We start from the raw sequence: 27,494 nt of genomic DNA on the forward strand, positions 1-27,494 counted from the left end.
CTTATATGCCTGTGAGTTGTAGTTCAACTACAGTTTAAAGGGGAAGCTTCCATTTGGCGAAGGCTCTGCCCTGGGTGAGGATTCACAATGTAACCCATGCTCACTACCTAGCTGGTCACCCTTAACTCCTAATTGGCAGAATAGGCCAAGAAAGCGTTACATTTTGGCGCCCAACGTGGGGCCCCGCCCCTAAATCCAGGCTATTTTTGTATTTTTGTGATTTAGTGTTTTTGTGCACTGTCGCTTTAAATTTTCGTGACAGGCGGCGGACCTGATTGGCAAAAGGCTGCCTGCACGTCTTTTTCTACTAAATTTGCTAGGTATTTTTCCCCTAGTATCTCAGGGCCGTGGGTTCGGGCTTGGAGGTTCTATTCCCGATACACGAGCCTGCGCCATAGCTCAAGTCTCGCGAGCGCGAGATTTCGCTGGCGCCAATCTTTTTCCCGCGCTGTAACTGTTGGCGCGCTTTGGGATTAAGGCGGTCCCTGACGTCACGTCCCGCCGCCATTTTGTGAAGAGACTTTACAGGGAGAAGACGTGTGCATCACAGCTCCACCTGTTTGTGCCTGTGGACTTCCGGCGGCTGCCTAGAAGTTTCCCCGCACTTCCACTCTTCACTCCAAGCGGTACCTGCTTGTTACCGTTTTCTTTTTCAGCAAAACCGGAGGATTTCTGCATCGCTCCTGTTCAAGGTGCTGCACCATCACGGACCACGGCTGTGGCCCATCCACGTGCAGACCTTCCGGACTTCACTACTGACTGCCCTGCGGCTGCGGGCATAGTGGAGGACTATTCTACATTCTTCATTCCGGTAAAACCCTTTTCAGTTATTATGGCTGACCATTCCTGGGAGGATTGGGCGGATGCGGAGGAGAACCTATCTGGGGCTCCGCTGTTCTCGGATGAGGACATAGAAGATGTAGACTTTGGCCTTAGATATATTTGGGCCGGGACATATGGAGAAAAACTGAATGTCCACTATAACCGGATAGTTGTTCCCTATTGCGGGCACTGTACCCGTGAACTATCCACAGAGACCTGTAATTTCCACTCATCGTGCCCCCATTGTTTTCACGAGTGCTGGTTAGGTCCCTATGTACTTTATGCTGATCCTAAAAAGGGCATAAAGACAAAATCCATCGCTACAGACACAGATGGATTGTCTTCAGTGTCAGGAGACTCTGCTCCTGCACCTGTTCCCGCATATCCTCTTCACTTCTCCTCAGGGTGTCCACCCAGCAAGCAAAGCCTGATCGTTCCTATAAAAGCTTTGTCTATTTCACATGGAGTAGGCGCTAGTGGGGATGCAGCCACAAAAAGTGAGGAAACACGTGTTCCACCCAGAGGGAGGGGGAGTACTATGCGCAGGAACCCTGATATTGTACCTAGGCCTATCATTCCTAGGCCGGCCACACCCAAGCCTGCCATGCCTAGGCCTGCTACTCCAAAGCCAACCACTGCACCAAAGGATGAGGCTTCATCCACAGTGGTTCCATCAGAGCATTCCAGTTCTCAGCAGCCTGTTGCCTGCTTGTCAACACCCTTGCTTTCTCCAGAGGCACAAGGTTTCTGGGTCGCTCAGGGAAGGGCCGACCCCAAGAAGGCACGCACAGTTTCACGGGTGCAACGCATCATCAATGCCCGTGTGCGTGACCGTTGGGGATATCCAATGCCCTATGCACCTGAGTGGGTTTATGACGAAGTGGAGAAGAATTTGGAAGAATGGCTTTATGGAGAACTTTTAAAGAAAACAGATGTGGGACCCAAGGGATTGTTCCAGAGCGATCCACAGAAGCGGCAGCGTGACATGGTCTTCCTCTGTGACACCCTCAGCGAATGGTGGTATGGGCGTACCATCTTAAAGCACCATGTTAAAAGTTGTGGGAAGTTTCAAGAGGACCGCTTCTTCAGCTTGTCAACCACTCTGCCTAATGGAGGGAAGGTAGATAAGCCTCACCCTTCTTACTATCTATCCTATGAACATACCTTGGAAAAGTATGGGATGATTTCTTAAGCTGTCCACAGTGGATCCGGCTGGACCCTGTGTGTTGTAACTTTTCAGTATGCCTCTAAGAGTGAGAATTCCTCTTAGAGATGATTTGTTTACACTTGAGGACGTCGTTTGATTGCCCCAAGTTTTGGGCCTTCTTCATTGTTCTTCAAGATTGATGCCCCAAGTTTTGGGCCTTCTTCATTGTTTTGTTCACTCATTGTTCCATTTCTGGACTTCTGAACATTGTCTGGAACTTGTAAATAGTTGGGTTCATGAGACAAAGACTGCTGAGCCCCCACCAAAAACTCTTCTACCTCTAACTACTCGCTGAGTAGCACCTTTATTCTTTCCCTTACTACTCCCCAAGTGGCTCTCAGTGACTTTGTACACTTGGGTAGGGGGGGGTGTGATATGAATAAAGCTTTTGGTTATGGTGGGGTCATGTAACTCAACTGCAATAAAAATGAGTGTTCATGTGTGAAAAGAAATCTATGCTAATTTTTCTTTTCAGCCAAGCCTGTGCCTGGACCTCCTGATACGCTATGGATGGTTCAAGTATCGTAAGTTAAGTGCCTGAGTGTTCCTATAAGGACCTCATGAATGTAATAAAGTTATGCAACTGATGTTATTTGCACTGAAACTTACCCAATACAGTATTGCACTTTTGCTCTTTACTGTTCTTTTCTCCACAGTACCCATTGTTACCAGGTATTCCTCCGGAGAGGATACCAGAAGAGTGATGTTCAATGGTATTGTTGGTTTGCACTTATATATTCACTTTGTTACTATTGTGTCTATATCATTTCACCATTGTCGGGACGAAATGGATTTTTCCCCCGGGTGTATGTAGGGACCTATAGGATATCCTATCCCTATAGAGTTAATCCCCTACCCTTGTATGTATTTCTCTTTTCCCTTGTTATTGGGCCAAGCCCTTGTAACTGGTAAAGTGTAACATCCACACCTATTGGACAAAGAGTGTAATGACACTCCCCTGCCACACTGCTATATAGTGTGTGCAGGGAGTGTCCTCTTCCTCTTTGGCTCCTGGTGCTGCTGCTAGGTGAATCTCCACTGAGCCTGGGATCACCATAGGCCCCAGTAAAGCCTTTACCCTAAAGGGACCTGACACCTTTAGTGCTAAGTCGGGGACCAGGTAAACCCCGTGAACGAGGACCAGCTAAAATAGTAAGATACTGTTATAGTTCTCTCTAGGAGAGAAAGACAGAGAGGTGTAGCAGAAAGAGCAGCTGTCGCTCCAACGAGGATTGTAGTAGGGAGTAGCTTCCCACAAGGCCTGTTTGCCTTTAGAGCAGGGAACTCAGTTGATAGGGCAGTAGGTGAGCAAAGGACTACCTGAACCCTACCTGATTGATCCCGATCCCCTCACTGTGCAACGTCGGTTGAACTGGGATTTGATTTACACCTATTTGCAATATCCTTTGGGAGTCGCATCTGTTTGACTGTGAACCTTTACTGTCCAAAGTGATTCCATCTGCTGTGTCCTCAGAACTGTTGTAAGTAAACCTGTGGTCATTTGCCTTTGGCATAATAAACCTGTGCTCCTGTTTAACCCTTCTAAAAGAACCTCCTGGCGTCCATTCTTCTATTTGCACTTATATGCCTGTGAGTTGTAGTTCAACTACAGTTTAAAGGGGAAGCTTCCATTTGGCGAAGGCTCTGCCCTGGGTGAGGATTCGCAATGTAACCCATGCTCACTACCTAGCTGGTCACCCTTAACTCCTAATTGGCAGAATAGGCCAAGAAAGCGTTACACTTCATAGACAACATTATAAATATACTGCATGCACTTTAGTATTTCATTATTATGCTTTATGACTTAAAGAATAATAAAGAATGTATCCTGTTGTAATTATTCAAAGTATTTATACCAGTGAAAATATTGGAGTAAAAAAACATTTTAAATTAATACGTTACCATAAAAATATGCCTGGTGTATTGATGCAAACTTTGACAAGAAGAAAGGTCTCACTTTAGTATATGCTGCAATGTGCCAAGAAAACTAGCTACAAAAGTCATAGTTACTTTAAATATGTATGTTTCTATTAAAAGGATGTCTCAGAAGTTCAGTAGTGGGGTTTTCAGAACCTCTACAATTACAGGGTTCTTTAAAACTGTAGAACCTGTTCTAGTGATGGCTGCCCTGGCCAAAAGTTGTGTGCCACAAAGGGATTTCATGTGTATTTCATTTTAAATTATATTGCCCAATATGATGCTCTTTGTGTTTAAAAGTGTAGTATTAGAGTAACAACTGAATTACTTCACACAGAAACCAGAGTGTTGTTGTTATTAACTATACAATATAGATTTTAAGATATTTGCTGATCAATTTAAGAAGATAAACTTACAGTATTAGTGATTTTGCTTATCCAGCTGTATTCCCATACTCCTTAGTCAGTAATAAACCCAGGCTAACTAGCAACTAGCCAATAGGCATGTTATATTTATACTTAAAAGGTAGAATGTGATGGCCATGTGTCTTTTTTCAACCTAACTTACTATGTTAGAATGTGTTTAACAACACTAACCAAAGGCAAATAACAAAATATGGGTATCTCCACTTCAAAGGCAAGAATCTTCACTTGTATAAGGTTTTTCTATGGGGCATACTTACTAAATTAGGAAATGTCAAATTTGTCAATGTTTAGTCAAGAAAAAAAAATTGTCAGCACAATGACAATTTACTAAAACATGAGTACAACAACTTGTGATATATTAACATTGCATTGGTGAAAATATGCATCTTTTCTTCAGGTGTAATTGTGCCACTGCGAAACATTGAAAATATGCCAGTTTAAGATCACCAATATTGAGGGTCCAGCCCCAGCTAAGATCCCTTAGCAATTTCCTCTTACCCAATTTAGAATGTCTGATTTGTGTAAATCAGACATCGTTCACTGTGACATACACTTTCAACTGTAAAGTAAAATAAAACAACATCACAAAAGAAAACTTCCTTTTTTAGATTGAGTGACATACAGAAGCTAGAAGCACTGTTATTTTCCTTAAGCTAAACACTCACATCTAACACTATAAATAAACCAAACCATGCAGCTCAAATTGACTCACCTTTAGGGTTTAATCTGTCTTTCAGAATGGTTTTCTCTTTTCACTGGATACCACTGATATCAAAATATTTTAAGGTTCCAACCTTCTTGTTTTGTGTGTCTCTGATGATTGTTCAATGCATCTGACATACCCTAAAGGCAAGGGCACACACAGCAGATCCTCCTCTTTCATCTGCCATATGCATGTAGAGGAAAGCAAATCCACTGTAAGTGCTCCTCCAGTAGCTCCAGAAGGCATGTTGGCCTGTGTGGAACTACAGTTGTGTTTTATTTTACACCATGCAAATGGCAAATTTGCCGCCATTATTATACACTGCTTCAGACCATTGTAAGTAAGTTCCGGTAGAAAAAGCACGTAAAGAAATTACCCTGTTTTTACTCCATTTTTTACGCGGTGATGCCTGGTGATGTATAGACATTTTTTACACACAGAATAAATCTGCCCCTAAGAGCATATCGGTGCTAAAATGTATGTTTTCATGTTTCTGCGCAGATATCTGCTCAGTGTAGCTCCACTCAGGCATTACAGTGTATCTGGCTCCCTCTGCTTGCTTACAAAACCAGGTGGAAGAAAGTGGAGGATCTGCTGAGTGTGGCCTTGCCCGAAGGTCAAAAATCCCCTTTAGCGTAGATCACACTGCTGGCCACCCTGATGTACAATTAAGGGGTCAAAGCTGACATTGAAACCCACAGAACTACAGCTGTTACACCAATGTTCCTGTCAAGTTAGGTATCCCAAAATGCCAAGGTCCCAGATATGGCTAAAGCTTCTGCCTTAAATGTCGGGAGGAGCCCTTTGCTATTTGGATGCTGCCAGATCTTAAAGTGAGAGGACCAAGGCAAGCATTCTCGGCAGGCAAGGGAACTGGAACATCTGACAGTAGGACCGAGGAAAGAGTAGGCCTACTTGTGGAAAGGGTCGAAGTCAATTACCAATACAGAATCTGCACTGACTATACAGAATAGACCTAGCGAAAATGGACAAGGCATCTTTAAATGACGGCAGAAGCGGGGTGCCAAACAAAATGCCTTGCACTTATGGACACGTTCACCAAAACCAACAGGACAGGTTCCCCAAATCTTATTGAATACAAACTCAGCCCAGGGAAAAAAGTCTGTCCATTGTGATTGAATAATGGAGATGTAACACCTGAGATATTGCTCCAGTGACTGATTTGTCCTTTCTCTGTGGCCATTAGTTTGCAGATGATATGTAGAGGAAAAAGATAAATCCATGCTCATAAATTAACAAAAATAACAGTGCTTTATTAGAAGGTTCATGCAGCCATTACACTTCAACAGTACTGAACCCACCTATCAGAGACAATGTTTAAATGAGCCCCTTGAAGCTTAAAGGGGACCCGTCACCAATAAAAAAAATTCAAAATCCTATTTTATCACATTAGTCAAGTAAAATTAACTTTAATTACACTATATCAATTATTTGAATCTTGTTTTCTTCAGTCTGGCAATTCATAATTATAACAAGCAGGCAGGAGCCATGTTGTGGACACTGTTATTAAGGCAAGCCTTGCATCATCTCAGAATCTTATTTGTGCACCAGAATGGGGGACCCAATATCAATTCCCATTTCCATGCCCAATTAAACAATGAAGAGAACTGGGGGAATGTGTGGAGAGCATTGACATCTAGGAAGTGCTAAAGTGAAAGCAATTGTTTGCCCCGCCTCTATGCCTAGGCATAGAGGAGGGGCAGACAATATTTGATTGACAGCTGAAATGTTTAAATGAGCTTACAACAGCTATAAATCTTTAATACAAAATAGAAATTGGATTTCATGTTGAATTTGAAAAGGACTTTTATTATGCAGATTTTTGTGTCTGGACAGGTCCGCTTTAAAGGGATTCTGTCATGGTTTTTATTGTTTACTTTTTATTTCTAAATTACACTATTTACATTCAAATAATTTACTCTACTATTTCAAAATTTTTTCTTTTTTTTAAGCTGTAATATTGGTGTGGAGGCAGCCATCTCTGTGCTTTGTGCCTGATTCTGAGCTTTGAAAAGGAGCCAGCACTTCTGGATGGAACTGCTTTGAGCTATTGTTTTTCCCCTTCCAATTGCATTACACGACGACCTACGTTGTGGTGCTATTCTCATGTCTTCCACTAGGTGGGGATATGAAGCACCTTTAGGAATGCAAACAAATCTTTCAGCAGAGGTATCAGGTAGCTGCTGACTGGTTAGCTGCCCATTGTTCTCTGTTGGTAGACTGCTTATGGGCTGCTGGGGAGGAAAGAGAGAGGGGTGATATCATTCCAACTTGGAACAGCACTATTAACTGATGCATTTTGAAAAAAACATGTTTTCAGGATATAAAATCCCTTTAAATATGTTGGATAGGAAGAGTTTAGCAAGAGTCTTAGCAGAGGGAAGGGTGGCAAGGGGAAAAAAATAAGACATTTTACTAAATCGATCCACTACCACCCAAATGACAGTATTTCCTTTAGAGGGAGGTAATTCCACAATGAAATCCATGGAGATGCATCCATGGCCTTAGGGGAATAGGAAGTGACTGTAGCAGCCCCTGAGGTAAGGATCAGGAAGGTTTTGAGAAACTGGACACAAATCAACATAAATACCAAAACCAATAGTTTTAAAGTTATGGTGGGGACGAACCCAACTAAAGGTTTTCAGTTAGGCTCATTGTGGTGGTAGGACCTTGCCAGAGTACTGCACAGGCAAATTTAGAAGAGGGAGAAAGGAGGTTCTCTCCTGTAACTGCACCGTGGGTTGACTGATACAGACGCTACTACTGCTTGTGCTACGTGACAGCCTGCTTGGATTTCCTATCATCAACACACTGCAGATTCCGGACCGACAGCAAGGCTGCTGAACTTCTCTCATGGTGGGAGATGCAGCTCCTGCTCATAGCAGAGTTTGGGGCCATCCTGTAGGTAGAGGCAGACCTCTCTCATACAAATTGAGTTATTAGCGCCTCTCACATCAAGCTTAGAAAAAATCATGGTGCCCTTAACTCTGTCAAAGTGTTCGGAAACCAGGGGAATAGCCCCTTGGCACGAAATGCTACAGGCTTGAATATGTCCTAATAAAGATTTTTCTATTTTTTATATATCTTCTTGGCTCCTTTTTCAACTAACAGTAAGTCTATCCAGTTTTTGTTTTTTGTTTGATTTCACTTAATCACATGGCCCTTGGAGTGGGGGTCTTTTTGGGATTAGACAACTGTGAATGATTTTGATTATATGGAATAAGATTTTTTGGAATTCACATTGTTCTCTGGACTATGCTCAATTAGTAGAGGTACCACAGTTATATAGCAGGAAGGTAACCTTCTACAGATGTAGCAGCAGGAGCATAGGGAAGTTTTAGACACAAAACTTCACAGCCTATTTTGAGTTACTTAGCTTTTTATTCAGCGGCTCTGCAATTTGCAGTTACAGCAATCTGGTTATAGTTATATAGCAGGAAGGTAACCTTCTACAGATGTAGCAGCAGAAGCATAGGGAAGTTTTAGAAACAAAACTTCAGAGCCTATTTTGAGTTACTTAGCTTTTTATTCAGAGGCTCTGCAATTTGCAGTTTCTGCAATCTGTTTGTTTGGGTCCAAATTACCCTAGTAACCTTGCACTAATTTGAATAAGAGACTGGGATACGAATAGGAGAGGCCTAAATAGAAAGATGAATAATAAAAAGTAGCAATAACAATACATTTATAGCCTTACAGAGTATTTGTCTTTAGATGGGGTCAGTGACCCCGTTAAAGCTGTAAAGGGTCAGAAGAAAAATGCAAGTAATTCAACAACTTTAAAAAATAAATAATGGAGGCCAGTAGAAAATTTGCTTAGAATTAGCCATTCTATAACATACTAAAAGTTAACTTAAGGGTGAATCACCCCTTTAACAAATGGATGAGTCCAGTCTTGCCATAGAAATGGTATACTGAATGTCTGACAGTAAAAGTTGTTTACCAGAATACTTACCATTTCACTTTAAAAATAACTTAAGGTGTCATGGTCTATTGCCAGTGAAACTGAAGTGAAGTCAACCGGCATTGCAGAACAGCTGCACAAACAGTGTACAATAAATTTTAACCATTAACTTGCTTGCAAGCAAGTCATCAAAGTGCAGAACTAAAGCTGCTAATATAACATAATACCATTATTTGGCAACAACTGTGCATTGCTAAGACAAACCTGACAACTGCTGCAAAAATGAAGCACAATAAGGAGGATTGTATTCAACACTAATACAAGAATTTACATTTAAACTTTTTGTGAAAAAGTGTACCTATGTAAACTCGCATATTTAAGAAAAAAGTACAGCATAATCCAGGTTGTTGTAGAAAAAAGTCGCACAAAAACAAAATCACGATTCACCTACTGTAAATAAACCACTTTCACAAAAATAACATTTTAGTAGCCTGTGCCTTTGGGTAATCCTAAATATAAAATTGCCACCACTTGGGAGCATATGATTCATTGTGCACACAAACAAACCAAGGGCTTACATACACATTAGGTCACATGAGTCAATTAATGGACAAAGTTCTGTCTTTTACTCCCACACTTCTTCCAGTTACAGTTAAAGTTGCAGTAGTTCTAGTCAGGTGATCTCTGAAGAAGTATATCATAAAATGGTGGCTCACTGTAAAATATGTTAAAGGACAATATTTAATGATATCTACAGTATATTCAAGTTTGGGTAAGATTCTTTAATAGGCCACTTAATATGATATAAACTGGAGTGACTGGATGTCTAACTTAATATCCATAACACTACTTCCTGCTTTGCAGCTCTCTTGGTTACTCCAGTCTTTATAGATTACATTTCTGGCTAACTAACCATTTTAGAAACATTTTTTATTTTGCATAGCCTATCCATTTATACAGTTTGTATTTTTACTCTGAACTTTCCTTTAAAGAAGCAAAAATTAAAGTATTTATGTTTTAAAAAAATTTGCTTACTCTGCACTGGTAAAACTTTGGGTTTTTATGGTGGCTATGTTCTGGACCAATCCATGCCAAAGATGGCCACCAAAATCATGGTTTAAATCAGGCTGAACTGAAAATGTGCCACTAGGCAAACGATCAGATAACATGGATGGCCCTTGAGATTTGTCAGCACTGGACCAAAACATAGGTGATTAAAGGGCATGTAAAGGCAAAAAAATACAATCCCATTTTTACTTTCTTGAATGAAAAAGAAACCTATCTACAATATACTTTAATCAAAAAATGTTTACCGTTTTTATAAGAAACCTGACTATATGCAGTGAAATTCTCCCATCATTTACTGCTGTGGATAGGAATTGGCAGATGGTCCCTAACTGCTGAGCAGGGAAACAATCATACTTATGAACAGCAGGGGGAGCCCCCACCTTACTTTCCAGCCATGCTGAACTCAAGCAGCTTTGTTTATGACGATCCCTACGTAGCCCAGACCACACTGAGCATGTGCACAGTCTTAGTCTTGCAAAGATGTTTAACAAAGTTACAAGATGGTGACCCCCTGTAGCCAACTTTGAAAGCATAAATTATTTGTTTGATTAGGCTTGTGGTGCAGTAAGTTCATGTTTATACTTAGTATACAAAATACAGCATTTCTATCCTTATTCTATTTTAGACTTTACATGCCGTTTAAGGAAGATTTAGGGAGGCTTAGCCGTCCCAAACAGAGACCAAGAGTAATATATAAGTACATAGATATAAGCTATGCTCTCTTTTTATAGTCTCTCCCACAAAAGTTTTAATATTAATTAAAAAAATAAATAAATAAAAAATAAAAAAATAAGATATAATATATATACACAAAAGCTATGAATATCTTATTAATTATATCCTTATAAACGGTGAGTTCTGATGTCATCAGTTATAAACAGTGAGTTCTGATGTCATTTCTGTCACATGATTCACTGAAATTTGTGTATTATAATAAATAAAGTACCCCCAGTTGAGGATATTATAAGTTACCTCGGAGTTCATTGACCTGTATAAAAACACTCGGCCTTCGGCCTCGTGTTTTTATATGGTCATGAAACTCCACGGTAACTTATAATATCCTTATATTTAACAAGAGCGGGTACTTTATTCACTATATATATTGTGAACCGGTAACTGGAGCACAGTGTGAAGGGAGATATATTTCCCCTAGGTTCATGTCTTACTCCCATATGTACAGCAGTTCTGAGTGGGTTAATTCCTCTAGAAAGTCTCACCTGGGGAATAATTAGCAGGCTAGATCAGCTAGCTGCTAGAGAGGGTTGGGGCTCTGAGAGGAAGATTGAGACACACTGAGGAGAGCTGGGAGCTGAGTGTGGCCATTGAAAGAGGCTGTTTATTTTCCCCCAAAGGGAAAGGACTTTATAAAGGTACGGTGACTCTGGGGAGTTGTACTGTTTTCTTGTTTGACCGGGAATCCCAGTAGGGGACCGGTTAGTAGAGAGGGAAACTACCCTGTGTATTAGTTAGAGCCCAAGTGTGGCCAGGATTTTGTTTTGTTTTATGCTGCTTTGCTCCCAAAGTCTTTAAATGTGAACAATAAAATGGACTTTACCCTGTTCAAGAACTGTCTGTTTGTCTGATCCTGCTCACAATATAAATAAATAAATATATATATATATATATATATATATATATATATATATATATATATTGGGATTTAGCCCTCAGTGAAAAAACAGCGTTCAATGGACATTGATTACAGGTAATGCTAGAATGCACATAAAAAATAAAACAAGTTAGGGACCGCCATTCGGGGTTTACCTTGACGTGGTATGGTGGCTTATCAATTTTATGATCATAACTTTGTAACAAAATAACCCCTATTTGGGTACATATGCAATAGCATTTATTATATATATATATATATATATATATATATATATATATATTTTAAAGCCTTTAGAGTGCTCCCACAACCCCCCTGTTTTGATATTGTATATTTAGCCGGAAGCTGTGGCATAGCTTCAGTGGTTGTAGCACCCCATTCCCCCCCCTTTAAACTAGTTGTGATCCTATGCTTTTAAAATTGGGCGTTTGTTTTGGGAATATCTCTCCTTTAAAAGCCTGATTGCTGGCTGGGGAGGATTTAGCCCTCAGTGAAAAAACAGCGTTCAATGGACATCGATTACAGGTAATGCTAGAAAAAAATAAAAAATAAAACAAGTTAGGGACCGCCATTCGGGGTTTACCTTGACGTGGTATGGTGGCTTATCAATTTTATGATCATAACTTTGTAACAAAATAACCCCTATTTGGGTACATAGCATTTATTATACTTGTGTGTGTGTGTGTATATATATATATATATTTAAATAAAGCATAAAGCACAAAGTAGCAAGATACAGTTTGCTGTAAGCCACCTGTCAATAACATCCATGTATTTCTCTGGTGAGCTTACCTTCAAATAATTGCAAAACTGTGAGGAATGAAAACTGTTTTTTTTTTGTTTTTTTTTATGTCATTGATCAGGTTTATGTGCATAAAGCTTTCCACTAGATCTCAAGGGTGATTTTTTTTTTTTTTGTTTTAAATTCATATCCAAATAAAAATGTTCTCATACTATTTTTATTGAAAAAAAAAGTGGATAGGTGCAGTGAAGCAATATCTGTACTGTTGCAGTCTACTGTATATGTTCTCATTATGAAATTTCATTCCATCTTGTTGCTAAAAGCCACAGTGAGTCATGAGTCTGCTTCATGAACTGTAGAGTATAAGACAAAGAAGTAAATGATATATGACCATGTTCAAGACCAGTGGTTTGAACAAGTCACCTTGTATACAAAGCCAGTGATTTCCTTAAACTCTGGAGCAGCATACCAGGAATGGTTCTTTATGTAGGACAGCAAAAAAAAAAAAAACAACAAAACACTTTAAGATAGGGGATGCACTAAATAATAATATAATACAGGTATAAATCATGTTATACAAAGTGTGTATCATGCCAATTGTGCTGGCATACACATTGTCATGGTCCTTGGTAGGCCAAGGGCCCAACTGTGTTTCTATTGTGGTCTACTTTAAAGGCAAGCAATATGACAGGAGAGGACACTGTTAAAGCATTACCATATACCAGATTGGTGCTCTCATATAAAGACAGTTCATATGAACATGAGAATGAGCTGTATCATGAAATGTTGCAAATTTCTCCTTGCTCATCATTTTTTCATATATGATGTAGCATGGTTGGGAAAATCATAGATGGAAAGTATATCCCTCCCAGAATTCTCTATGAAGCAGTGCAGAGGGATGTGAAAATGAGGCTCTGAGTAGCAGGGAGGTGATTAGCCTCACCTGGAGTAAAAAGGTGGGGGTCTCAATTAAGGCTGCTCTCTGCCCTGGAGAGAGAGAGAAAGGAGAGCTACTGGAGGGCTGTGTTAAAAAGTAACTGCATGTTACCTGTGTTCAAAGCATAAGGACTTTTATTGCTGGGCACAAGTTTACAGAAGGAGACAAGTTATCTGGTAACAAGGACTGGCTACCAGCTACTGCATTAAGTGTTTGGGGAGCGGCTGCTTCCAGGAGAAAAGCACAAGGAATCTCCAAAGGACTGTGAGTTAACAGTTAATTTTGTTTGCTGGACTTATATTGCCCCAGTGGGAGACTGTGGGACCTTTGGGAAAAGTACATTTTCATTTATCAGTACAGATGGACTATTTTTGTTTACTGCCTTCCCAAATGGTATGAACTGTTATGTTGGTGTTTAAGCTGCTGTGGTAAATAAAGGCACACGTGAGATCAGCTGGAAACCTGTGTACTGTCTACTATCTGTGTGAAAGGAGTTGCTGCTACCCCCACAATGATCAAAAGCATACACTATTTTACGTTATTTTACATTGCTTCCGGCAGAAAAACTGTATCTAGTTTTTTACACAGGAAAGCTTGCCAATGTCTGGTGTATTATCCCGCTGTTTTTTACACAGAATAATAAATATGCCCCTTAGACTGAAAGCTCTGCATGGCAAGGAGCTCCCTTGTCTTTGAATAAACTTAATTTTTATTTGTTTTTTATTTATTCATATTACAGTATGTTTCCCTATTTGTTATTGTAATGCATTATTTCAATGCACTGTGCTGCTTATAGCAATACTGTAAAATATTGATATATATATATATATATATATACACAAATAATAGGAGTGACCACATGTTTATTTTAGTAAACAATATAGTAAACAAGCTCCTATTCATGATCTCAAAGAAGATATAAAGGGAATTTATATTCTCTGCAAGTAATTGGCCAGAGTTTTCTAATTGTGATTCTGTCCCACTGGCGAAGCTTAAAGCAATGTCAGTCAATTATAGCAACTGAAGGCCACTTATGGTGAAAAATGTGGCAAATGGCCATTTTCTTTCCTAGAGCGTATATATTTCTCTTTATTAATATAATATGTAGTGGTATGTGCAGCCTGCATCATGAAATTATGTTTGTATTTGTTATTTTATGTAACTAGACAGGGCTGTATTTATATATAGGCCGGCGAGAATACCCCAGAACTATAGAAAGATGGCAAAGTCGCAATTTCACATATAAATACCCCAGAACTATAGAAGGATTGCAGAGTGGCATTTACATTAATAAATGGCACAATTGAAACTTTGCACTTTGCACATTAAGACAAGGAAAGGGTTAAACCACCACAATGCAGTGCAATAAATGTGATTTGTATCCTTACCAGCCCCGCATTCTTATACAATCCTTTTCCTTATGAGGCCCAATTTCATTAATATTGGTAAAACAGGTTAACCTCTAGACATTTTGGGGGCCTGAAAAATTATTTGCTGTGGGGCCCCTTAATATAAATAGTAACATAGTAACATAGTAAGTTAGGTTGAAAAAAGAAACACGTCCATCAAGTTCAAACTTTTAACTTTTTTTAACCTGCATAACTGCTAGTTGATCCAGAGGAAGGCAAAAAAAATCTGAAGCCTCTCCAATTTGCTTCAGAGGGAGAAAAAATTCCTTCCTGACTCCAAAATGGAGGAGACTAGTCCCTTGATCAACTTGTACTATGAGCTATCTTCCATAATCCTGTATTCCTTCACTTGCTAAAAGGCCATCCAACCCCTTTTTAAAGCGATCTAATGTATCAGCCTGTACAGCTGATTCAGGGAGAGAATTTCACATCTTCACAGCTCTCACTGTAAAAATATTTAGACGGAACCTATTTTCTTCTAATTGGAATGGGTGACCTCAGCTGGAAAGACCTACTGTTAGATAAATCATTAGAGAAATTATTATATGATCCCCTTTGTATATTTATACATAGTTATCATATCACTTCTTTAGCGCCTCTTCTCCAGCGTGAACATCATTCCTCATGGGTAAGATTTCCCATAGCTTTTACCAGCTTAGTTGCCTTTCTCCTTGTACCCTTTATAATTCAGTAATTTCCTGTTTGAGCACTGGAGACCAAAATTGTACGCATATTCTAGATGGGGCCTAACCACTGCTCTATAAAGTAGAAAAATGACCCCCTCCTCAGTTGAACCTATGCCCCTTTTAATATAGCTCAAGACCATATTTGCCCTTGATGCTGCTGACTGTCATTGCTTGCTACAGCCAAGTTTATCAACTACAAGGACTCCAAGGTCCTTTTCCATAATGGATTTGCCTAGTGCAGTCCCATTATGGGAATAAGTGGCCTGGATATTTTTACATCCCATGTGCATTACTTTACATTTATCGACATTAACTCTCATTTGCAACTTAGCTGCCCAGATTGCCAGTTTGTCAAAATCCTGTTGCAAGGATGCAGCATCCTGGATGGAATTAATTGGGCTGGATAGTTTTGTGTCATCTGCAAACACTGATACATTACTTACAATACCCTCCCCTAAGTCTTTAATAAGTTTAAAAGTTAAATAAAAGTGGACCCAATACCAAGCCCTGAGGGACCCCACTAAGAACCTTACTCCAAGCAGAGAATGTACCATTAACAACCACCCTCTGTACCCTATCCTGTAGCAAGTTTCCTATCCATGTGCAAACAACTTCATTAAGACCAACAGACCTTAGTTTAGAAATCGGTTGTTTCTGGGGCACTGTATCAAATGCTTTGGCAAAATCCAAATAGATCACATCTACTTCCCCCCACTGTACAGCAATCTTACTTAACTCATCATAAAAAGCAATCACATTTGTCTGACATGACCTATCCTTCATAAAGCCATGCTGATTGCTGCTCATAATGCCATTCACTAGGACAAAATTTTGAATGTGGTCCCTTAGCAAGTCTTCAAATAATTTGCCCACCACAGATGTCAAACTTGCTGGCCTATAATCGCCAGGCTGAGGTCATATTCCCTTTTTAAGTATTTGGAATTACATCAGCTTTTCTCCAATCCATAGGTACCATACCAGATGAAAGTGAATTTGAGAAAATCAGAAATAGGGGCTGGTCTAAAACTGAACTAAGCTCTCTTAGAACCTGGAGTGTATGCCATCAGGCCCTGGAGCCTTGTTTACATTAATTTTTATTAAAGCTTTATGAATCATATCCTGAGTCAGCCACTGACTAGATTGAGTTGAGCCATCAGTGCAGCTATGAGATTAGTCTGAGAACTCAGACTCCTCTATTGTATACACTGAAGAAAATAACTGATTTAGCACATTTGTGATTCTTAGTGTTTCTACATTTACTCCTTAAAGGAATAAATTGAGAACAGTAACAATTTAATATTATTTTAAATGACAACCATTTCTGTTCTGTGTTTTTAACTGAAAACATAATGCCCCAATCAATGCTCTGAAGAAAAGCTTTTCTGAAAGTCATGGTTTTTGTTGCCTCAGTGTATATTTGTTTTTTGCACCAAACATGATATAACCCTCAGTGTATATTTGTTTTTTGCACCAAACATGATATAACATTATGATCACTACTACCCAGGGGGATCAATGACTTGCACATTTCTTATAAGTTCTGGGTAATTTGAGATCACTAGAACCAGAATAGCATTTTTTCAGGTTGGCTCTTCAAAAAAATTGTTTATAAACTTGTTCCCATTAACTGATCTGGTAGTACTGTTGCTCCAGTCAATATATGGGTAATTAAAATCCCCCACTATCATTACTTTACCCAAACTAGCAGCCTTTTATATTTGCATCAGGAGCTTAGCCTCCTCCTCCTCACTTACATTAGAGGGTCTATAGCATACCTCTACAATTAATTTGCTGGACTCTTTAAAATTGGTGAAGAACTCCACCCATAAGACTTCTGCCCCCCTCATTTTCTAACATAACCACCTCCTATATATAAGCTTTTAATCCTGCCTAACAGACACACCCTCCCCCTTTTCTATTGCCTCTGTCCATCATCATATTTTCCCTCCAGCACCAGCACTACCAGCTCTACCATTTAGACTCCTTGCATTTTCAAAAATACATTTTGAACAAATAACATGTGGTCCTCCCTATGCTTAACAGTGCCCCCCAACCAAATCTCTTCCTACATTTTCTCTTCCTTTGCCCACTATCTCATCTAACCTGCCTTCCACTGAATCTTTTACTGAACCCCCCCACACCTATTTTAAAATCTACTCCAACCTTCTAGCCATATTCACCCCCAAAACAGCTGCACCATCATCAATGAGGTGCAGCCCATTCCTAGCAAAGAGCCAGTAGCTGACTGAGAAGTCAGCCCAGTTCTCCAGAAACCCAAAACCCTCCACCATACACCAATCTCTCAGCCATGCATTAATCTCCCATTGTCTTTTTAGCATTGCTCGTGGCATAGGTAATATCTCTGAGAAAATTACCTTGGAAGTCCTCATCCTCAACTTTACACCTAGTTTTTTAAAATTGTTCTTGAGAACTTTACCACCTCCTCTAACTTTGTCATTGGTAGCTATGTGTACCAAGACCACTGGGTCTTCCCCAGCCCTCCCCAATAATCTGTCAACTCGTTACACCACATGCTGAACCTTAGCACTAGGCAAGCAGCAGACTGTTCAGCATGAAGGCTCCTTACGGCAGATTACATGATTGAATTCCTTATAACTAAAACCTGCCTTTCCTTCCTTCCCCCCACCACCCGTATTAGAGCCACTGCCTCCCAGGGTGACCTGAGAGTCGGTCTGTTCCATACATGCCAGTTCAGAGCTTTCCTCCTCAGCATCTTCAGCCAAAATGGCAAATCTGATATTTTAGACAAGCTGTGGACCAGCCCCTCTACCCTTCTGTCCCCTACTTCCCCTCGTAACTCTAACTAACCTGCCTCCCTCATTAGCCTCCACTGCCCCTTCTCCTCCCCCCACTTCACTGGCCCCTGCCAATGTTTGCTCTGTGAGCCTCCTTTCCTTCCCCATGTTTGATGTTGCTCTCAGTGCTGCCAGTTACCCCTTAGAGTTTGCAGTTCAGATTCCAAGATGAACACGCACAATCGCTCGAACCCCCACCCACTCAGTCTGCCACTGTTTTTATCATTAAAAAGCAGAAGCCCTGCAGAGGTCCGGATTACCAGCACCCTCCCCCAAAATTGACCCTGCCGGTTGCACATACTACTGTGGAAGCAGGCCCACAACATGCCCCCTGTACCCCCAGTCTCAACCATGACTATGGGGTCTGCTTCCTCTGTAGTTACGCCACTACTTTGATTAGTCTATTGCAGGTGGAATAATTACAATTATTGGCATCACCTCAATCTAATAAATACAGTTTTCCAACAGTTTTTTTTTTTTTTTTTTTTTTTTTTTTTGTTTGCTACTTTCTTAATTCTGGTATTTGTTTTCTGTTATACAACACAATGTTTTCAACCTATATAATAAACTAAAACATAATTGTCACTGTCATAGTAGGTGTTAGGTGTTAGTACCCTTATACCATACAAAGTAAAGTAATACAATTAGGTCACTCACACTGTTATTCCATACCGTGATAAACTACCCATTTACCAGTTACAACTAGAAATCCAACTTTTCCAAGACTACAACTCCCATCATTCTCAAAACCCACTAAGGGCGGCAGGGGCACGAGAGAAACCTGGTGCAAGAAGGAAGAAGAGCAAGACAGGAAAGGAACTTTTGAACTTTTCTGGGTATCTGTGCATATCTCTACATATAGCACTCACTGAGCAAATGGCAGGATGCAGAGTTAAGGTAGCATACATGTCCAACAGATATCTGGCTGATTGTCGGCCAGATATCTATAGGAGAGTTACAACATTGCCCATACATGGACAAATAAACTGCCTGTGTATGTCCAGCTTTAAACAAATGTTTAGATTTTGCTGTTACTATAATCCTTATGTCTCAATTGTACCCTAAACCTTTAGACTTTAAGTTCTTGTGAGTAGGGCTCTCTAGTCCTATAATACTCTGTAAACCCTGTTTTTGTTATATTTTTGTAAGATCCTTTTTCATTATAAACTAATATAAAGTGTTGTTTAGTTTTTGGTGCTATATGAATAAATGATGATGATGATGATGATTTTGCTAGTGCACTGAATTATTTGTAAGGTAACAGATCAGATATCAATATTTCCTTACTATAGATGCAGAACAACGGAGCCAATAGGTGGCTAGGCCTAGGCCAGACCCGCACCCTGGATAATCTTCCTGCTGTGCAAAGAAAAAAAAAACTTGCAAGCGTGTAATAAAAGATGAGTGTGCGTGAAAAAACTATATACATTAAAAACCGTGCACACATGGAGGAGGGCAGGGGTCCAGCAGGGGGGCCCTGAGACAGCATAACTTTTTCCCCCAACATAACAGTACAGTAAGAATAATATACTGTAGATAAACAGGTATGCTGGCTAGTGAATAGAATAGAAATTTGGAAGAGCTTACACTTGGGTCCTATTGGTAGGATACAACAAATAGCTATGCCAAAACTCTTGTACCTGTTATGGCACTCCCCCACCTGGGTAACTATGAAAATCTTTGAAACCATCAACAAACTGATACAGAAATGTATCCAGGCCTAGGTTGAGCCTATACATGCTTACAAGACCAGTTAGAGAAGGAGGGATGGCTCTACCCAACATGCTACACTATTTCCTAGCAACTCAAATCACACCTAATTACCATACTACAACGTAATCATTATCCACCTCTACAAAAGCTTTGGGTAGAGGTGACTGACACAGCTAATTTTCCCTGGGACATCATTCTAGGGACAAGAGAATAATCTCTGAACCCTATCCTACTCGCGCAAGGAAGGGCCCTGAAAAGACCTTTAGAGACCATTATGGTGCAATGTGAGGTTTCCACAAATTGCCCATATCGTACCTCCAAATTGCTGGCTAAGCAATGGATAAAGACCATTGTAGATGTAGGAACAGGCGACTTCCCAAAAAGCTTTGCTGAACTGAAGTCACAATACAATATACCTAGCGCACAGTGGCTAATATACCAGCAAATTAGAAGTGCTCTACTCCGGGAAAATAAGATGAATCCTATCAAGCTAGTGACCTCCCAAGTATTGGAATCCTTCCAAAAACCAAACCAGAAAGGTATCTCTAGTCCGTAACAATCAAATTCATAGCAGGGAAGCATGGGAAAGAGATCTTGACCTACATAACCGATAGTCAGTTTGTAAAGGCCCTTAGAGCCCCTACATATGTATCATATAACTACAATGGTAGACTGTTGCAATTATACATGGTGCATAGAGCCTACCATAACAGGCCCAAACTAAATAAGATGTAACCTAATGTCTCACCTGTATGCCTAAGATGTGAAGTCCAGCAAGCTACCCCTCTGGGCAGAGATTTTAAAGCACCTATCTAAGATAATAGGCACTAATATGATGGCAAAACCGGATCTATATCTCCTGGGTATAGGTGTTAGGGAGTGTACTCCAGAAGCACATAGGCAGTTAGTATCCAAAGTCATGTTTCATGCTAGGTGACAAATAACTTTGAACTGGAAGAGCAACCCCCCCCCCCCCATCAAAAGAAAGCTGGCACCAAGTAGTTACCTCCACGTGTAAAAAAAGTTTTACATGCATATATTGAAATTCTGCTTATTCACTATCCCTCCTGGGCCACAGTTTTTATGGCACTGCTATATCCAAGGTACTATATACACTAAAACAATACATGTTTTATAGAATTAACCTCATAACAGCAGGGGAATGTACTTTTCCTAAAACAAGATGTCTGTATGGATTTAAACTGTTTGAGTAGAATTGTCCAACCTATTGACTTGCTGGCAGATACAATTTAGCAAGAGATTGTAGGCTGCTATGTGGACATCCATGTCCTCAATGATTTAGCACAAAGTTCATAAAGTAAGCTTTTATGAAAATATTGTTTGGGCAAAATTATTAGTAATATTAGTACATATCACTTACCAGTCAACATAATTGCCACATTTATGCAAATTTGGTTTAATGGCAACACTCCAAATGCATACCAAATATTTCTGTTAATCATCTTAAATTATAATAATGTCACGTGTGTTTTTAAAAAATAATTCTAATAAGTAACACAGATATGTTATATCAAACCCTATTTATTAATTAAATTGTAAGAACGAGCCCACCCAGGATCTCAATTTCAAGTAATTTCACTTGTTTATATTGAACATTATGTAGGGTTGCTATGCGGGTAGTTGTTTTTCAGTAGTGACCCAGGATGCCCAAAAATATCAAAAGTAAACCAGGCCAAGTTACTATAATATTACAGATGCATAATAAACCAAATAATGCATTCCTATTTTAGGTTTATTGACAAATTAGGCACATTATGCAATCCAAATGTAGGAAGAGTGTGCAAGAGGCAAAATGAAGCACAGATATAAAGATGCACATGTAATCAGTTATTATTAATAATAATACATTTATATATTAGTGTTTTTTTTAACCTACAAAATCAGGCAATAACCGATAGAAGTAGTAAATATGGCCCTAATCTACTAACCACAAAATTCATCTATAGTATACCCTTGTGATACATACAAATCCAAAACAATCACTACCCCTTTAAATCACCCATTACTGTAAATGTTCATATTTATCACAGTTTCAGTAAAAACTTCCGCCTTACTAAGGTTAATCTTTATATGCATCACATGAATTCAAAAAGAAAAATGAACATTATGCCCACAGTGGGATATATATCACCACTGTATCCCACAACAAACCGTGCATTTCTCCTTTAACCAAGACCCACAAGCAATAATGTTTTACATTGTAGGCAGTTGTAATTTAGGTCCATTTAGATCCTTTGCTCACCCTGTAGCAGAGACTGAGCCCACTCACCGAAACGAACATGGGGCTGTACATTCCAGCAGACAGCTGTCCATTCCAAGCTTAGCTCGACAGTCTGAACTGTCACCAGAGAAATATCAGCTTGCACCATGTGTACCTACCCTTCTGATTTCTGCTCCGATCCTAATCTGCAGTGGTTCTACACAGGTATCCACCAGTAAAATGGTAATTCACAAAACAGGCAGTTGTTGAGGCAAAAAACTATTTCTGAAAGATCAGTTCCGTGCAGTTACAAGGCAGGTTACATGAAAAACTCCCATGAGAGAAAACTTGGTTTCAGTTCCCTTTGTCGGTCACCCCACGCTGCAAACGTCAGTGAACATACAGTAGAGCCATGTCCTAGCAGTGCCCACAGGCTGCAATCGAGATCAGCCCTGGATTGTCCCTGAACTTGCACAGACTGATGGGGTGCGAGTGTGTCAATACACTGTGCTGTACTAGAGGCTGGAAGAAGGCAGCAGTGCAGCCCTCTGGTTTCAGATTTCACTAGCAACTGGCAGTCTAATGCAGACTTATTGAACAAAACTGTGCAATGTCAGATCACTTTAGTACAGATCCACATCACATCAAACCATTCAAACATAAGGATATCTCTACCCTTTGCAGTTTCCACACACAAAAAAACAGGTTAAATACTGCAGAAGATAGCATTCCAATTACAATTATGCTTTACCTTTTGATGCTATGAAATTCAAAATTACACGGGTTTATGGACCTACAAGTTGTTGTTTGAGATTGATTGTAAGATCCATCATCCTGCTGAAAGATGTGGGGGATGAAGTGCAACAACGGCTGTTAGTGCTGTAGGGGTTATGCACCTACGCAACCTCTGGAGGGCTGAGAGTTATGGTATTACTTATGGCAGAGTGAAGAGAAATGATGCTGTGAAGACCCAGCCAATTTGTGCCAGAGTTGCTGTTTTATAAGCATATCAGACACATTTCATATAAACAAAGATGGAGTGAATTCTGAATGAGCCTTATCACCTAGCACCTCGTTTGCATTTCAAACATCTTTGAATCTGCACTAATAACTAATCAGTTAAGGGTTCACCAAACAAAAAAAGTGGAATCCTCAAAATAATAAACATTATTTTGTAGCTTTTCTTGCCAAGTAAAACAAGCACATACATCTTTCTATAAAAATATATATATATTGTATTTGTTAGCATTAGTAGAATAGCATTCAGAACATATACAAATGCAAAGACTGCGAATGACAACTTGTATCTGTTTATAACCATCTCTTGGCACAAAATTCCTGCAAGGAATATGTGGGAACCCTATGCTGTAGCAATTGGAAAGACTGGAAAACTTTGCTCATAGGTTTGAAGTATCTTTTCCATAACTGGCTACAAAAAGATTTTCATTTATCCAGGTCATAGTATATCTAGTATAATTAATTCTAAAACAACTGGACTTGCTGAGTAATCATTGAAGACATTTCACTACTCATCCGAACTGAAGAAGCTGCTCGGATGAGTAGTGACATGTCTTCAATGATTACTCAGCAAGTCCAGTAGTTTTAGAATTAATTATACTAGATAAACACACACATACATACAGTACATCCTGCTGCAAGGATGTCATATCCTGGATGGAATTAATTGGGCTGCATAGTTTTGTGTCATCTGCAAACACTGATACATTACTTAAAATACCCTCCCCTAAGTCATTAATGACAAATTAAATAAAAGTGGACCCAATACACAACCCTGAGGAAGCCCCACTAACAACCTTACTCCAAGTAGAGAATGTACCATTAACACCCACCCTCTGTACCAGACCCTGCAGCCAGTTTCCTAGCCATGACTACATTAAGACCAACAGATATTAATTTAGAAAATAGTCATTTGTGGAGCACTGAATCGAATACTGTGACAACATCTAGATCACATCTACTGCACCCCCACTATTCAACCTCATCAAATTTATCTGACCTATGCTTCATAAAGCCATGCTGATTACTGCTTATAATACCATTCTCCAGAATATAATTTTGAATGTGATTCTTTAACAAGCCTTCAAATAATTTTCCTACCACATCAAACTTACTGGCCTATAATTACCAGATTCAGATTGTAATACATTTTGAAATATAGGAATTACATCAGCTTTCCTTCAATCCATAGGTACCATCCTAGATGAAAGATAGGAAAATCATTAACAATGAAACCATTCATTTTGATTAAACCTTTATGTACCATATCCTATGTCATGTGTTATATCTCTCGCTCTCCAGCAATCTCTCCTTCACTTCAATGGTGGTGCTGGTCCTCTGTTGACCCGGCCAGGTCCCTTAGTAACAGTAGTGAATACACGAATCTGCACAGACGGTATTATCTGCAGTCTGGGACTTTTTATTGTTATACCACATTTCTAGCATTTGCATGGGTGAGCATTTAGGGAATAGTAGTCATAACATGGCAATTAAGACACACAAACTTTGGCAGTATAAGGACATTTCTTCAATATATTACCTTGGAAGGTTTTTCACAGAGTTAAACACAGAAGCAAAATGGCATGTCTTTAAAATGATACATAATGCATATACATGTCTGTACATTCTCCTTGTAAGCAAGGAAATACATCACAAAGCAAAACCTTTATGGATAGACAAAAGAGTTTGTGTTGAGGTTAGTAGAAAAAAAATGTGCTTTTAAGGCATTCAAGTTAGCTGAAACTTTCACCAGGTACAAGGAAGCCAATAAAGCATGCAAAAAAAGCAAAATAAGGCAAGCTAAAATAAAGATGGAAATGAGTACTGTAGCAAGGAGTAAAATGAATCTAAGATTATTTTTAAATATATAAATAGTAAAAAAATTAAACAAGAAGAAGTGAGACCCTTATTACCAGATGAAGGTCAGTTGGTTGAGCAGGGAAAAAGCAGATATTTGAGATTTTGGGACCAGATGTTATTCATCACAGGGTATTTAATTTTTCTGGATTCATTCAGGTCTGGCATGGTGCAGAGAGACTGGCGATGTGGTGCCACTATTTAAAAAGGGACCCTGTTCTTAGCTTGATAACTATAGTCCTGTTGGTATGATATTAGTGGTAGGAAAGCTTTTGGAAGGGATAATAAGGGGCATGTTATTTGACTACATTGCAAATCACAATACACAATACTGAGTTTTTGCCAGCATGGTTTTATTTGTAAAAGATCTTGCCGAACCAAGTGTTTAATTCTATCTTCTTGGTGTGACTTGGTGTGACTCCCTCATCCCATTCTTTTATATATCATTGAATAAATGCCAATTAACTTCACCTTGATCTTGCTAATTTAACTGTTTTTATGAGATGGTGAGCAGGGACCTCAGTTCTGAGATGGAAATTGATTTGATCTACTTAGACTTTGCTATGTGTGTGTGTGTGTGTGTGTGTATTTGTGTTTGGTGTACACCATCTTCAAGATCATGGAAGGGGAAACTGCGTTTATCTGACTTTTGCCCTGGCTAGTCCAGACATGAGCAACCCAAAGAGTACCTGCACCCTGTGTTGCTTGGCCTTTAATAGTTTTTCCATTTTATAAACTGCCTGTTTTACGTGATCCGTACTGCTGTCAAAAGCACTCCCCACCTCCCTCCTAGCAGCTGCTGGCACAGGTACATATTTATGGACAATATCTTGGCTGCTGCTTGCACAGGTAAACAGATGATTAGGGGCAAAATAATAGATTTTCGCTGCTGCTGGCATAGATACATATTTGGGGGCAATATGATGGAATCTTGGCTGCTGCTGGCACAGGAATATATTTGGAGACAATATTGTGGAGTTTTTGGCTGCTACTGGCACAGGTACAGATTGGGGACAATATGAGGTATTGGCTGCTGGCTCAGGTACATGGAGCAATATGATGGCTGCTGGCACAGGTACAGAGATGTTTGGGACAATATAATGGATGCTTGGCTCCTGCTGGCACAGGTCAAATTAGGGGCAATATGATGGATTTTTATTGTCTTATGCTGGTACAGGTACAGATTGAGGGCAATCTGATGGATTGACTGCCATTGGCACAGGTACAAATGGGGACAAAACGATGGCTGCTGGCACAAGTACAGGGGGCAATATGTAAGGTGGGAATGGTAATGCAGGACCGGGTGGGCGCACCGATTAAAGCCCTTGCCTAGGGTGCTAAAATACCTTGGCCCGGCCCTGTGTGGAAGTAAGATTGCGCCTGGTCCACCACCGACTTGGAGTCTACAGGAGCCATGATAAGCAAATATTGGGCAGCAGGGTGGGGGCACGTGCAGATGATGTAAGTACCTAGGGGGGGGGCTGGGAGTCAATCCAACTGCAATCATATTTTAAAAAAAATGTAAATGTCAATGTGAATGGACTTAACCTAATGTACATTAGGAAAGATTCCGTTCAGCGAGAAAAAGGATTATCACTTGAAAAGTTATGGACCTCTTTCTGTTACATGTTGTATCCCGTGATGGGAGAGTTTGTCCAGTTTCGATTCACAGAGAAATCGTTTTCCCGTGGGAAAAATTCACGAAACGTGACATTTGACATGCATTAAAGTCAATGGGTGTCCATTTACTTGTCACAGTGTCAGAATTGTCGGCAGCGTCGGAAATGTCAGTGGCATCATAAAATCTTTCACGCTGGCAAATTTTCGCTCCGAAACACGGAAATTCACCGTGAATTTGCGCCTGCCGAACAAATCCGTCCATCACTAGTTGCATCTAATACATTACATTGACACTGATAACTAGACATGTCCAGGGAACCTTAATAAAGTCAATAGAGTTGTTTTAATGCCCTACCACATGAGCCCACTGTAAAATAATGTTCCATATGTATGAAAATGTAGGGGAAAACCGGTTACACAAAAAAAATGTAGTACTTTTGCAGCCTATCACCATGAAATAAGGAAAGGAGGCCAGCGTTTTTCCACTCACAAAATATGATGTAGATAACTGAGGATTGAGAAAGTTCTATGCACTCCATTGCACTTCGTCTGGTCTGAGCTGGCGAAGGCAAGTCTGGCAAAAGAGGTAACGTTCAGTGAAATCCGCATTCATGTGAATTTGTGGAGAAACGTCCATTCGCCAGAGCTATAAGTCGCCTGGCGATAAAGTGCGAATCACAGCTAGCATCTATCTCCTGATGCCTGCGCCCGTTAGTAAATTTGCGAAGTGCCTGCGGGCGGTAATGCTGGTGAATTGACGCCAGCGTTTGCCACTTTGCCCTTTAGCCCCATGAGTTTTGTCC

The 27,494-nt window shown here is 39.9% G+C and overlaps 1 protein-coding gene across 1 annotated transcript in view; it reads right to left on the bottom strand.

Annotated features, from left to right (window-relative positions):
* Positions 1–22,757, bottom strand: part of arhgap24.L (Rho GTPase activating protein 24 L homeolog) — a 366,864-nt gene extending 344,107 nt beyond the window's left edge. Inside the window, exon 1 of the mRNA XM_041591276.1 lies at positions 22,377–22,757. The gene's annotated coding sequence lies outside the window, so the exon portion shown is untranslated. The remainder of the gene's footprint in view (positions 1–22,376) is intronic.
* Positions 22,758–27,494: the final 4,737 nt, after the last annotated feature.

Source organism: Xenopus laevis, chromosome 1L (assembly GCF_017654675.1).
Source record: "Xenopus laevis strain J_2021 chromosome 1L, Xenopus_laevis_v10.1, whole genome shotgun sequence".
NCBI lineage: Eukaryota > Metazoa > Chordata > Amphibia > Anura > Pipidae > Xenopus > Xenopus laevis.